Below are 13,438 nucleotides of genomic sequence, written 5' to 3' on the forward strand. Positions count from 1 at the left end.
AAAATAGGGGAAGTAATATTTACTTCACAAGATTAGTGTAAAAGTGCAAGATAATAACAAGCAATTAAAAGTCTCTTTTATATGTCCAATTTTTTTATCATTTAAAAATATCTGATATTGCTAATCTTTTAAATTTTAAATATTTTGGTGGGTATATAGTGGTATCTTATTGTGATTTTAATTTGCACTCCCCTGATTACTAATGATATTGAGCACCTTTTCATTTGTTTATTAGCCATTTGGATATCCTCTTGTGAAAAGCCTATTCAAGTCTTATGTTCATTAAAAAAGAAGTGGACCTAAATAAATGGAAAGTAATCTGTGTTCTTGGACTGGGAGATTTAATATTGTTAAGATGGCAATACTAACTAAAACAATCTACAGATTCGATGCAATTGCTATAAAAATCCCAACAGCCTTTTTTTTGCAAAAATGGAAAAGGTGATCTTCAAATTCATATAGAATTGCAAGACAAACATAGATTAGTAGCTACCAGAGACTGGGGAGAGGGAGAAATGGGGGGATGTTGCTTAATGGGTACTGAGTTTGTTTGGAGTGAGGAAAATTTTGGAAATAGATAATGGTGATAGTTGCACAACATTGTGATTGTAATTAATGTCACTGAATTGTATATTTAAAATTGTTATAATGGAATGCACAAACAATAGAAGACAAATTAGATAACTGGGACCTCCTAAAAATTAAATATTTATTATGCTCATGAAGAAACTAACAAAAGAGTAAAAAGAGAACCTACAGACTGGGAAAAAAATCTTCAGGAATGACATATCTGATAAAGGTCTAATCTCTAATATATAGAGAAAACGTCAACCACTCAACAACAAACAAACAATCCAATTAAAAATGGGCAAGGACATGAACAGACATTTCACCAAAGAGGACATTCAAGTGGTCAATAAACACACGAAAAAATGCTCATGATTAGTAACCATTAGAGAGATTCAAATCAAAACTATAATGAGATACCATCTCAACTCTGCAAAAATGGCACTGATTAAAAAAACAGAAAACAACAAATGCTGGTGAGGTTGTGGGGAGATTGGAACCCTTATCCACTGATGGTGAGATTGTAAAATGGTACAACCACCATAGAAAACAGTATGGCACTGCCTCAAAAAGTGAGGGAAAAAAAAGCGAGAAATAGAAATACCTTATGATCCAGCAACCCTACTCCTAGGAATACACACTAGAGATCTAATAGCAGTGGCAGAAGTAAACATATACACACCTATGTTCATTGCAGCATTATTCACAATAGCAAAAAGATGTAAATAACCTAAGTGCTTATCAATGGATGAATGAATAAACAAAATGTGGTATACACATACAGTGGAATACTACGCAGCTATAAAGAATGAAGATAAGTTCGTGAAACATAATGTGGATGAATCTAGAGGATATTATGCTGATGTAAATAAGTCATTCAGAAAAGAACAAATACTGTATGATCCCACTTTTATAAAAAGACAAAAATAGATGTCTTAGTTATCTAGTGCTGCTATAACAGAAATACCACAAACGGGTAGCTTCAAAAAACAGCAGTGTATTTTCTCATAGTTTAGGAGGCTAGAAGTCCAAATTCAGGGTGCCAGCTCTAGGGTAAGGCTTTCTCTCTCTGTCAGCTCTGGAGGAAGGTCCTTGTCTCTTTCTGAGCTTCTGCTCTTAGGCAATCTTCATGTGGCTTGTCATCTCTCTTCCTCCATCTATGCTTTTCGCATGCTTGTTTAATCTCTTTTATGACTCAAAAGAGATTGACTCAAGACACACCCTACACTAATTCTGTCTCATGAACATAACAAAGATAACCCACTCCTAAATGGGATTATAACCACAGGCACAGAGGTTAGGATTTACAACATATATTTTAGGGGAACACACACACTTCAATCGATAACAATAAGTATACATACAGAAATCAATGTTCTTTGGTATGTACCAGGGATGGGAGGTGGAGGGAGGGAGAATCCCTCTCTAGACACTAGACACGTGTTATTTTTGGTGATGGGAAAGGCAATACTGAATGTGGGCGAAGTGTGCACAACTTGACCAAGGTTAATGCTGACTCTAAGAAGTACACAAAAATAACGGAAGTTATTGGTACATGCTACAACATATACAATTCTGAAACAACAGCAATAACAACCAAAAAATACGTGAGTGGTTACATGGGTAGATAGGTATGCATATATGTATATAGGAAGGTATATGTGTGTATGTACAAGTGCATATATAGGTGCAACTGTAGGCATATGCATATACATGTTTGTATGTGCTGAATATATATTCATATATATAATAAAGCACATAAGAAACACAGTCACGAAATACTTCCCAGACATAAACAAACACCTTGCAGGATTGGTTCAATGGGTTTGAAGGCTTAGGACCGTAGCCTCATGGGACAACCTGGTCAATTGGCACAACATAGTCCATAAAGTTTATGTTCTACACCCTAGTTTAGTGAGTAATGTTTGGGGTCTTAAAAGCTTGCGAGCAGCCATCTAAGATACAACTATTGGTCTCTACTCCTCTGAAGCAAAAGAGAAAGAAGGAAACCAAACTCAAAGAAGAAACTAGTCTACAGGAATAACTGCCTACACAAATCACAGCCTCTTCTATTCTAAGACTAGAAGAACTAGATGGTACCAGGCTACCATTACTGACCATCTGACCAGGGACACAATAGATGGTTCCAGAGAGAATGGGAGTAAATAATAGAACAGAACTCAAATTCTTTAAAAAAGGTCAGACTTACTGGACTGGTAGAGACTAGAGGAACCCCCAAGACTATCATCCTGAGATACCTTTTAAACTTTGAACTGAAACCACTCCTAGAGATCATCTTTCAGCTAAATAACAGATTGGCTCAAAAAATAATATCTAAAAAAATTCTTATAATGGCAAACATAATTTTTAAAAGGAATTAGATGGATTGTCTGTCTTTTGTACTGATTTTTAGGAATTCTTTATATATTTTGATAGGAATTTTTTTATTTTGGATACTAGTCCTGTGTTGTATATATGTATTTTGAATATTTTACCCCAGTCTGTGGCTTGTCTTTTCCCTTCCTTAATAATGCATTTTGATGAACAGAACATCTTGGTTGGAATGTTAATTTATACAATCACTCTGGAGAATTGTTTGACAATCTACTTAAGCTAAATATACACTACCCACTATGACCCAAGAATTCCATTTCTAGTTATATACCCAAGAGAAATTAGTGTCTGTGTGTGTGCATGAATGTGAGTGTGTTTTTATTTATTATATATAATGTGTGTGAGTATGTGTAAAAAGACATGTAGAAGAATGATCATAGAAGCTTTATTTATAATAGAAAAGATGGCAATAACACAAGTTCAATGGGTGAATTGATAAAGCAACTGTGGCATATTCATAAAATGGACAAAAGGGAGTAACTAACAGCAATAAAACAGAATTAATTACTTAAACATGCATCAACATGGATGAATCTGAAAAGCATTATGTTGGGTGAAGGATTACACAGAACAGTGCATACTATGGCTATTTTTTTATGGAGTTTAAAAACAAGTAAGACTAATCTATAGTGATAGAATACAGATTAGTGGTTATCTCTGAACAGAGTTTTATTCAGAAGGTATATGAAGGAGATTTCTGTGGTGCTAGAAATGTTCAAAATCTTAATCTGGATGGTGGATTACATGGGTTTAGATATAGGTAAAAATTCACGAAGTTGTATAATTTACAGCATGATTCTGGGACTACAGTATGTATACAGACTTTCTAGAGCTGTGGAGGCTGGTTGAACTCCAGAAACTATTGCCCTGAGATAATGTCTAAACCTTAAACCAAAAATATCTCCTGAAGTCTTCTTAAAACCAAACATTAGTTTAGCTTAACTAGTGAAAAATGTCTGCCTTGAGCATTATGCTCTTTTAAGAACTATCTATATGGGATCAAATTAACAACAACTGAAAAGATAAGATAAGAAGCTTAGGGGGCAGTGAGTTTATGTTAACGGGGGAGAAAAGGAGGATGAGAATGTTTGCACAACTCGAAGAATGTAATTAATGTCACTGAATTGTACATGTAGAAACTGTTGAATTGGTGTATGTTTTGCTGTATATATTCTCAACAACAACAAAATAAAAAAACAAAAAAATAAAACTAATAAATTATTTAAGATAATTTAAATTTAAAAGACTATCTTACTTATCCAGTGTTGCTATAACAGAAATTTATTTTCTCACAGTTTAGGATGCTAGAAGTCCGAATTCAGAGTCCTGGTTCTAGGGGAAGGCTTTCTCTCTCTGTTGGCTCTACGGGAAGGTCTTTGTCTTCTTTCAAATTCTGTGGGCTCAGCACTCCTTGGAGATCTCCATTTGTCTTGGCATCAGTCTTCCCCCGGGTCTAGGAGGTTGTCGCAGGACACCAGGTCCAAAGGACATGCTTCGCTCTGGGCTCTTCTTTCTCGGTGGTAGTGAGGTCCCTCTCTTCTCTGCTCACTTCTGTCTCCTTTTATCCTTGTAAGATAAAAGGTGTGACTCAAGCAAGAAAACAAAAATCCTGACAACTGGACCAATAAGCAACATCATGATAAATGGAGAAAAGACTGAATTTGTCAAGGATTTCATTTTACTTGGATCCACAATCAATGCCCATGGAAGCAGCAATCAAGAAATCAAAAGACAGACGAGGCAAAGCCAACATGGCGCTATAGACAGAAGCACGATGCTGTCCCTCTACAGCAAAGACCAAAAAACTAACTAAAACAGATACAAACATCAATCCTGGAACCCTAAGCATCAAATGAAGGGATAAAGAACTCAACTAAGCACCAAATGGAATAAGAAACTGACAGAGAACAGAGAACGAGGAGAGCTACGGAGTGGAGGTCCACTAACAGCTAACGCAGCATGAACTCACCATCTTGGACCCCTCAGCCACCAAGAACGGCGGACAGGGAGTACAGCGAGGCAACTTCATGGAGCTCCTAGCAGGAGACAGAACACCCGGTAACCAAGGATACACACTTTCTCACCCCCCACCCTTTTTCCCTCTGTGCGGCCTCTACCACTTTCCGGTGGGCCACAATCACTCGGCCAGAGAGAAGCTGGCTTCTTGCCACTTGGATTGGCCCCATCCCCACCAGCCGGCTCCTTCAGTGCCATTTTTGTTGTTGCTGTTTTGGCTACTTGTTGTTTCTTCTCTCTCTCTCACCTCCTTCCTTTCCTTTCTTTCACCTAGTTAGTGCCATGTGCCATCTCCTCTCCTTCTTGACAGGCAAGCCATGTTGCTTGGCTGGGGAGCCGCTTCCCCAGTCTGCACTGCCATGCCAGTGGGCTCCCTTGTGGCATTTTTTTTCTTGCTACCTTGTCTCTCTCTCCTTTCCTTTCTGCCGACCACATGGCCACGTGTGCCATTTACACCACTTTTTGACAGGCTGTGACACAATGCTCAGATGGGAAGCCACTGGCACATGGCTTCCCCAGTCTGTGCCACCATGCAGGTGGGCTCCCTTGGGGTAATTTTTTTTCCTTTTTTTTTCTTGGTTTCTTGACTCTCTCTACCTTCCTTTCCTTTCTTCCGACCACCTGGCCATGTGTGCCGTCTCCACTGCTTTTTGGCAGACTCTGCCCCACCACTCTGCTGGGGAGGTGCCAATGCATGGCTTCCCCAGTCTGTGCCACCATGCCGGTGGCTCCCTTGGGCATTTTTTTTTTTCATTTTTTTTCTCAGTTTCTTGACTCTCTCTACCTTCCTTCTTTTCCTTTCTCCTGACCACCTGGCCAGTATGCTGTCTCTGCTGCTTTCTGATGGGCTCTGCCATGCCACACAGCAGGGGAGGTGCTGGTACACAGTTTCCCCAATCCACCCTGTCACGCTGGTGGGCTCCCATGAGGCATTTTTTTTCATGGTTTCTTCTCTCCCTTTACCTTCCTTCCTTTCCATTCTCCCGACCACCTGGCCACATGTGCTGTCTTGGCCACTTTTTGATGGGCTGTGCCACACTGCATGGCTGGGGAAATGCTGGCATATGGCTTGCCTGGTCTGTGCTGTCATGCTAGTGGGCTCCCGTGGAGCATTTTTTTTTTCTTGGTTTCTTGCCTCATTCTACCTTCCTTCCTTTCCTTTCTCCTGACTGAACTGGCTATGTGTGCCATCTCCGCCACTTTCTGATGGGCTGTGCCACAATGCTCAGCTGGGAAGCTGCCGGCACACGGCTTCTCCGGTCCATGCTGTCATGCCAGTGGACTCCCTTGGGATATTTTTTTTCTTGGTTTCTTGTCTCTCTCTACCTTCCTTCCTTTCCTTTCTCTCCAACACCTGGCCATGTGTGTCTTTTATTTTCTTTTTTCGATTTCTTACCTCTCTCAACCTTCCTTTATTTTCTCCTGCCCACTAAGGCATGTGTGCTGTCTCCACCCCTTCTTGATGGGCTGTGTCACACCATCCAGCTAGAAAGCCACTGGCACATGGCTTCCTTGGGTCTGCACCATTCCACTGGCAGGCTTCCTCAGAACCTTTTCTTTGCTTCTGTTTCTCTCTGTTCTTTCACTTCATTTGAACACCCACTTAGCTCCACACATTAATCCTCCCCTTTCCCTCCTACCTATCTGCACCGTGCACTGACACTGCACCCCCGAGCAGCACAGGTGTGAACAACCGGACACTGCCCTGCACTGCCCTCAGCCCCAACCTGTCAGCCTAAGTACATGCTGCAAATGACCATCCCCACCTCTCCCCCTCTGCTGCACCTGCCCTGCTGCACCACAGCTGAGTGACCAGCCCTGAACACCTGGACAAGGTAGTGAGAAGTATCATGCTGAAAGATGAGCAAACAACAAAGAACACCCAGTGTCTTAGTCATCTAGTGCCGCCATAACAGAAATACCACAAGGGGATGGTTTTAACCAAGAGAAATTTATTTCCTCACAGTCAAAGTAGGCTAAAAGTCCAAATTCAGGGCGTCAGCTCCAGGGGAAGCCTTTTTCTCTCTCTGTCGGCCTTCTGATCAATGTTCCCCTGGACTAGGAGCTTCTCCGCGCAGGGACCCCGGGTCCAAAGGACACGCTCTGCTCCTGGCACTGCTTTCTTGATGGTATGAGGTCCCCCCGTCTCACTGCTCACTTCTGTCTTTTATATCTCAAGAGATTGCCTCAGGACACAATCCAGTCTTGTAGATCAGGTCCTGCCTTACTAACACAACTGCCACCCATCCTCCCTCATTAACATCATAGAGGCAGGTTTACAACATACAGGAAAATCACACAGTACCAGGAAACATGGCCTAGCCAAACTGCTACACACATTTTTGGGGGGACATAATTCAATCCATGATATTCCACCCTTTGGCCCCCAAAAAATCACATCCTTACAGCATGGAAAACATATTCACCCCATCATATCATAGCAAAAGTCTTAACTCCAAGTCTAAAATCCAAAAATTCCTCTTCATCTGTGAAATATAGAATACAAGTTATTTGCTTCCAAAGGTACAATGACAGAACAGGCATAAGCTAGACATTTCCACTGCAAATGGGAGAAACTAGAGAAAAAGAAGTGATAACAGGCACCAAGCAAGTCAGCAGAACACATTACATTAGCCCTCAAGGCTTTGAAAATAATCCTCTGTTCTCTGAGACAGTTTATACAATGGCCCTGCCCTCCAGACTCTAGGTATTGGCCACAGTCTCTGGATTACGAGCGGAGGACCCTCGGCCCTGGGCTTCAGCTCCACCTTCCAGGCCCCCTGGGACAGCAACTGTGCTCCCTTGGCTTTAGGCGTGCACCATTCTCCTAGTCCATCGGAGTGACAACTCCACCCTTAGAAACACCAGAGGCCATGGCTCCACCCTTTGAAACCCCTGAGGTCATGCCCATACCTTTTGAGGCTGAGGCAGCTCCACTTCTTGTGTCCCTTGTCTCTTCAGCTTCTGCTTCCTATGGCCTCTCGGCCCTCGGGCCTAATGCCCGCATCTGCCCGGCTGCAGCAAGTGTTCCAAAGCTCAGTAGCTCCACTGGTAAGTGCCTGGAGGCACCCCACTCTGCCAAGAAGCCTTCTGAGCACAGGCAGTCGGCTCCCTTGCTCTGTGGGTCAGCAAGCCTAGCTCCACCCATAAGTGCCCAGAGGCAACCCACTCCGCCAGGAAGCCTCCTGCTCACAGACATTCAGCTCTCTCGCTCTGTGGGTCAGCTCCAGCGCCGTCTTTCACTGGTCTCCTGGTTCTGCTGCTGTTGGTTCTCTGCTGCTGCTGCTGCTTCTCTGCTGCTGTAGGTTCTCTGCTGCTGTTGGTCCTCTGTCACTGTCGCATGTCTATCCATTCACAGTTTTAAAACCGCTTCCACATTTTAGGTATCTGTTAGAGCAGCACCCCACTCTCTCAGTACAAAATTCTGTCTTAGTCATCTAGTGCCACCATAACAGAAATACCACAACTGGATGGTTTTAACGAAGAGAAATTTATTTCCTCACAGTCAAAGTAGGCTAAAAGTCTAAATTCAGGGCGTCATCTCCAGGGGAAGCCTTTTTCTCTGTCGGCCTTCTGATCAATGTTCCCCTGGACTAGGAGCTTCTCGGCACAGGGACCCCTGTCCAAAGGACGCACTCCGCTCCTGGCACTGCTTTCTTGATGGTATGAGGTCCCCCCCGTCTCACTGCTCACTTCTGTCTTTTATATCTCAAGAGATTGCCTCAGGACACAATCCAGTCTTGTAGATCAGGTCCTGCCTTACTAACACAACTGCCACCCATCCTCCCTCATTAACATCATAGAGGCAGGTTTACAACATACAGGAAAATCACACAGTACCAGGAATCATGGCCTAGCCAAACTGATACACACATTTTTGGGGGAACATAATTCAATCCATGACACTCAGACTGCCTACCCAGACATAACCAAATAAAAAAAGCAGGATGAAACAAACAAATCTACAGTCAATAAATGAAGAAAGTAATTCCTGAATGTCTTAAAGACGGCAGATAATATCAAAACATATTTTTTAAAAAAAGGGACAGGATGGCTCGAGAAAGTGTCCAAAATAAAACACTAGATAACCTTCTAGTAGAAGAAAATGCACTGGAACTACCTGATAGAAAATTTAAAAGTCTAATATTCAGGGCACTCCAAGAGATGAAAGAAAATGTAGATGAAAATAAGAAAAAAAATAGACAAAATCACAGAAAATACAGGCAAAATCATGGAAAAGACAGACAAAAAATGGAAGAATTCAGGAAAATAATAAAGGAAAAAATGCCAAAATAAACACACAACTAGAAATAATACGAAAACAGCAATTAGAAATCCAAAAGATAAACAACAGATTTCAGAAATGGACAGTGCCATAGAAGGGTTTTAGGAGCAAATTTGAAACAATGGAAGACAGGATCAGAGAAATTGAAGAAAAATCCTTAGATACCACATTGTTTGAGGAAAAATCAGAGAAAAGAACGAAGAAAAATGAAGGAAGCCTGAGAATGATGTGGGATACAATCAAAAGCAAAACTACACATGTGATCAGAGTTCCAGTACCGGGGGAGAAAGTGGAAAACACAGAAAGGATCACTGAAGATTTGCTGACAGAAAATTTCCCTAATATCATGAAAGATGAAAACCTGACCATCCAAGAAGCTCAACGAACCCCATATAGGACAGGCTCCAACAAAAAATCACCAAGATATATCATAATCACACTTGTTAACACCAAACACAGAAAAAAAAGAATCCCGAGAGCAGCTTAAGAAAAACGAAAAGTCACATACAGAGGCGAAACAATAAGACTAAATTCTGATTACTCAGTAGAACCATGCAGGTAAGATGGCAACGGGATGATACATATAAAACCTTGAAAGAAAAAAAAAAACTGCCAACCAAGAAAATATATGCTGCAAAACTCTAGCTCAAATATAATGGCAAAATTAGGATATTTCCCGATAAACAGAAATTAAAGGAATATGTAAAAACCAAACCAAACTTACAAGAATTATTAAAGGGAGTCCTTTGGTTAGAGAATCAACAACATCAGACAACACCCTGAATCTAGGATGCAAGACTGCATGAGCCAGATACCAACCTAGATAATGAACTCTCAAGGATAAAACTAGAAGACTTACAACAGGGAACCAGAGAGGTCAATCTGTAAATCTGTAAATGACAACAACGTCAGAACAAAAAAAGAGGGAATAAATGGTGTAGCTACAGAACTTTCAAATAGAGAGGAAGTCAAGGCGATATTAAGTAGTAAAACACTGGTTCAAACTTAGGAATATACGGGAAAATTTCATGGTAGCCACAAAGAAAGTTAACAAACCTACTCATCAAAATAAAGAAGAAAAACAAAGTCTTAGTAAACACAAAATCTACAAAAATGAAAGAAACACACAAACAAAAAATCCACAAACGAAAGGAATTCAGCACAGGAGAGTAAAAGGAACAAAGAAAACATCAGCACCACAAAAAAAAAGAAATGCTATAAAATGTCAGCAATAAACTCACATCTATCTACAATCGCAGAGAACATAAATAGCTTAAATGCACCCATAAGGAGACAAAGAGTGACAGAATGGATAAAAAAAGGATCTATCAATATGCTGTCTACAAGAGACAAACCTTAGCAACAAAGACATGAATATATTAAAAATCAAAGGATGGAAAAAATATATCAAGCAAACAGCAACCAGAAAAGAGCAGGAGTGGCAATATTAATCTCAGATGAAATAAACTTTAAAATAAAGTCCACCATAAAACACAAGGAAGGACATTAGATAATGATTAAAGGGACAATCCACCATGAGGTTATAACCATAATACATATCTATGCACCCAATGACAGGGATCCAAAATACATAAAACAAACTCTAACAACACTGAAAATAGAAATTGATAGTTCTACAACAATAGCAGGTGACTTCAAAACACCACTCTCAGTAAAGGACAGAACATCTAGAAAGAAACTCAACAAAGATACAGAAGATCTAAAGGCCACAATCCACCAATCTGACCTCTATAGACCTATATAAAACACTCCACCCAGCATCAGCAAAGTACACATTTTTTTGAACTCACGTGGAATGTTTTCCAGAATAGACTACATCTTAGGTCACAATGCAACACCCAACAAAATCCAAAATATTGAGATAATGCAAAGTATCTTCTCTGATCAAAATGTCATCAAAGTAGAAATTAATAACAGGAAGAGCAAGAAAAAAAATCAAATATATGGAAACTGAATAACACCTTGCTTAAAAACCACTGGGTAACAGAAGAAATCAAAGATGGAATCAAACTGCTAGAATCAAATGAGAACAAAAACACATCATACTAAAACCTTTGGGACACAGCAAAGGCAGTGCTCAGAAGTCAATTTATAGCAATGGATGCACACATCAAATTAGAATAAGGGACAAAATCAAAACATTAGCTATACAACTTGAACAAATAAAAAGAACAGCAAAAGAAGCCAACAGCCATCAGAAGAAAGGAAATAATAAAGATCAGAGCATAAATAAATGAAATAGAGAATATAAAAACAATAGAACCAATCAACAAAACCAAAAGTTGGTTCTTTGAAAGGGTCAATAAAACCAACAAATCATTGGCCAAACTGACAAAAGAAAAACAGGAGAGGATGCAAATAGCCCAAACAAGAAATCAAATGGGGAACATTACAATACATCCAACTGAAATAAAAAGGATTATAACAGAGTACTATGAAAAACTATATTCCACCAGATTTGAAAACTTAAAGGAAATGGACAAATTTCTAGAAAAACACTACCTACCCAAACTAACATATACTGAAGCCGAAAATCTGAACAGACCCATAACAAGAGAAGCTATTGAAAAAGTAGTAAAAGAAAAACTCCCAACAACAACAACAACAAAAAGCCTTGGCTCAGATGGCTTCACTGGAGAATTTTACAAAACATTCAGAGAAGAGCGTACACCGGTACTACACAAAATTTCAGAACATAGAAAAGGAAGGAATACTGCTGAATTCATTCTATGAAGTCAGCATAACCCTCATACCAAAACCAGGCAAAGGCACCACAAAAAAGAAAATTATAGACCAATAGCTCTCATGAATATAGATGTAAAATTTTTCAACAAAATTCTAGGCAATAGAACTCAGCATCATATCAAAACAATAATACACCAGGACCAAGTGGGATTCATATCAAGTATGCAAGGATAGTTCAACATTAGAAAATCAATCAATGTAATCCACAACATAAATAAAATAAAATAATCACATGATCCTCTCAACAGAACTCAAAAAAGGCATTCGACAAAGTCCAACACCCATTCCTGATGAAAACTCCTTAATATAGTAAGTATAGAAGGGAAATTCCTCAATATACTAAAGGGCATCTATAGAAAATGAAGAGCCAACATCATTCTTAATGGAGAGAGGATGAAAACATTCCCCTTGAGAACAGGAAAAAGACGGGGATGCCCTTTAACACCACTCCTATTTAACATTGTGCTGGAAGACCTAGCTAGAGCAATAAGGCAAGAAAAAGAAAAAAAGGGCATCCAAATTGGTAAGGAAGAAGTAAAACTGTCCTTATTTGCAGATAATATGATACTATACAGACTTCCAGCAACATGGCGCTCTAGGCAGAAGCACCACACCATCCCTCCACAGCAAAGATCTGAAAAACTAAGCCAAACAGAGAAAACAGCAATCCTGAAATCCTAAACATCAAATGAAGAGATAAAGAACTCAGCCAAGCACCAAATGGAATAAGAAACTGACAGAGAACAGAGAGCAAGGAGACATACACGGAGAGGTCCCCTATCAGCTAACACAACACAGATCTGCCATCTTGGACTCCTATCAGAGACCAGCAAATAGGGTGTATGAGAAAGCAGCTTCACGGAGCTGCCAGCAGGAGACAGAACCAGTAAACAGCGATATATGCTTTCTCAGCCCCCACCCTTCTTCTCCCCCACTCGGCCTCCTCTGCTTCCCGCAGCCACAGTCTCTTCGCTGGGAAGCACTGGCTGCTTTGATTCCACCCGCCCCCACTGGTCGACTCCCTGAGTGCCATTTGTTGGCTGCTGGTGTTGCTTTTTTCCACTTCTTTTGATTTCTTCCTTACCTCTCACCACCTCGTCCTCCTTTTGCTTAAATACTTGGCTCCGTGTGCCATCTTTGCTTCTTCCTGAGGGGCTGTGGAGCTCCATTCGAGTGTGGAACTACTTCCCAGTCCGGGCTGCCATGCTGCTGGGATCCCAGGGCTTTTGTTTGTTTGTTTTCAATTGTTTGTTTGTTTTCTTTTTCTTTTCTCGAGTTGAGAGCCCATTCTGGCCGGGCAGTGCTGTGTGGCTTGGGACCTACCCCCTCAGCTTGCGCATACATGCAGAGGGATCCCTGGGGGCATTTCTTTTCTCTTGGGTTTCTTTTCTATTTTTTTTGGGGGGGGGG

At 40.5% G+C, this 13,438-nt stretch overlaps 1 protein-coding gene across 2 annotated transcripts in view; it reads right to left on the reverse strand.

The window, feature by feature from the left end:
• ZDHHC15 (zinc finger DHHC-type palmitoyltransferase 15) overlaps positions 1 to 13,438 on the reverse strand; it is a 224,416-nt gene that overhangs the window by 117,298 nt on the left and 93,680 nt on the right. The window lies entirely within an intron of this gene.

This window comes from Trichechus manatus, unplaced genomic scaffold, assembly GCF_000243295.1.
Source record: "Trichechus manatus latirostris isolate Lorelei unplaced genomic scaffold, TriManLat1.0 scaffold00070, whole genome shotgun sequence".
In the NCBI taxonomy this organism is placed as follows: domain Eukaryota; kingdom Metazoa; phylum Chordata; class Mammalia; order Sirenia; family Trichechidae; genus Trichechus; species Trichechus manatus.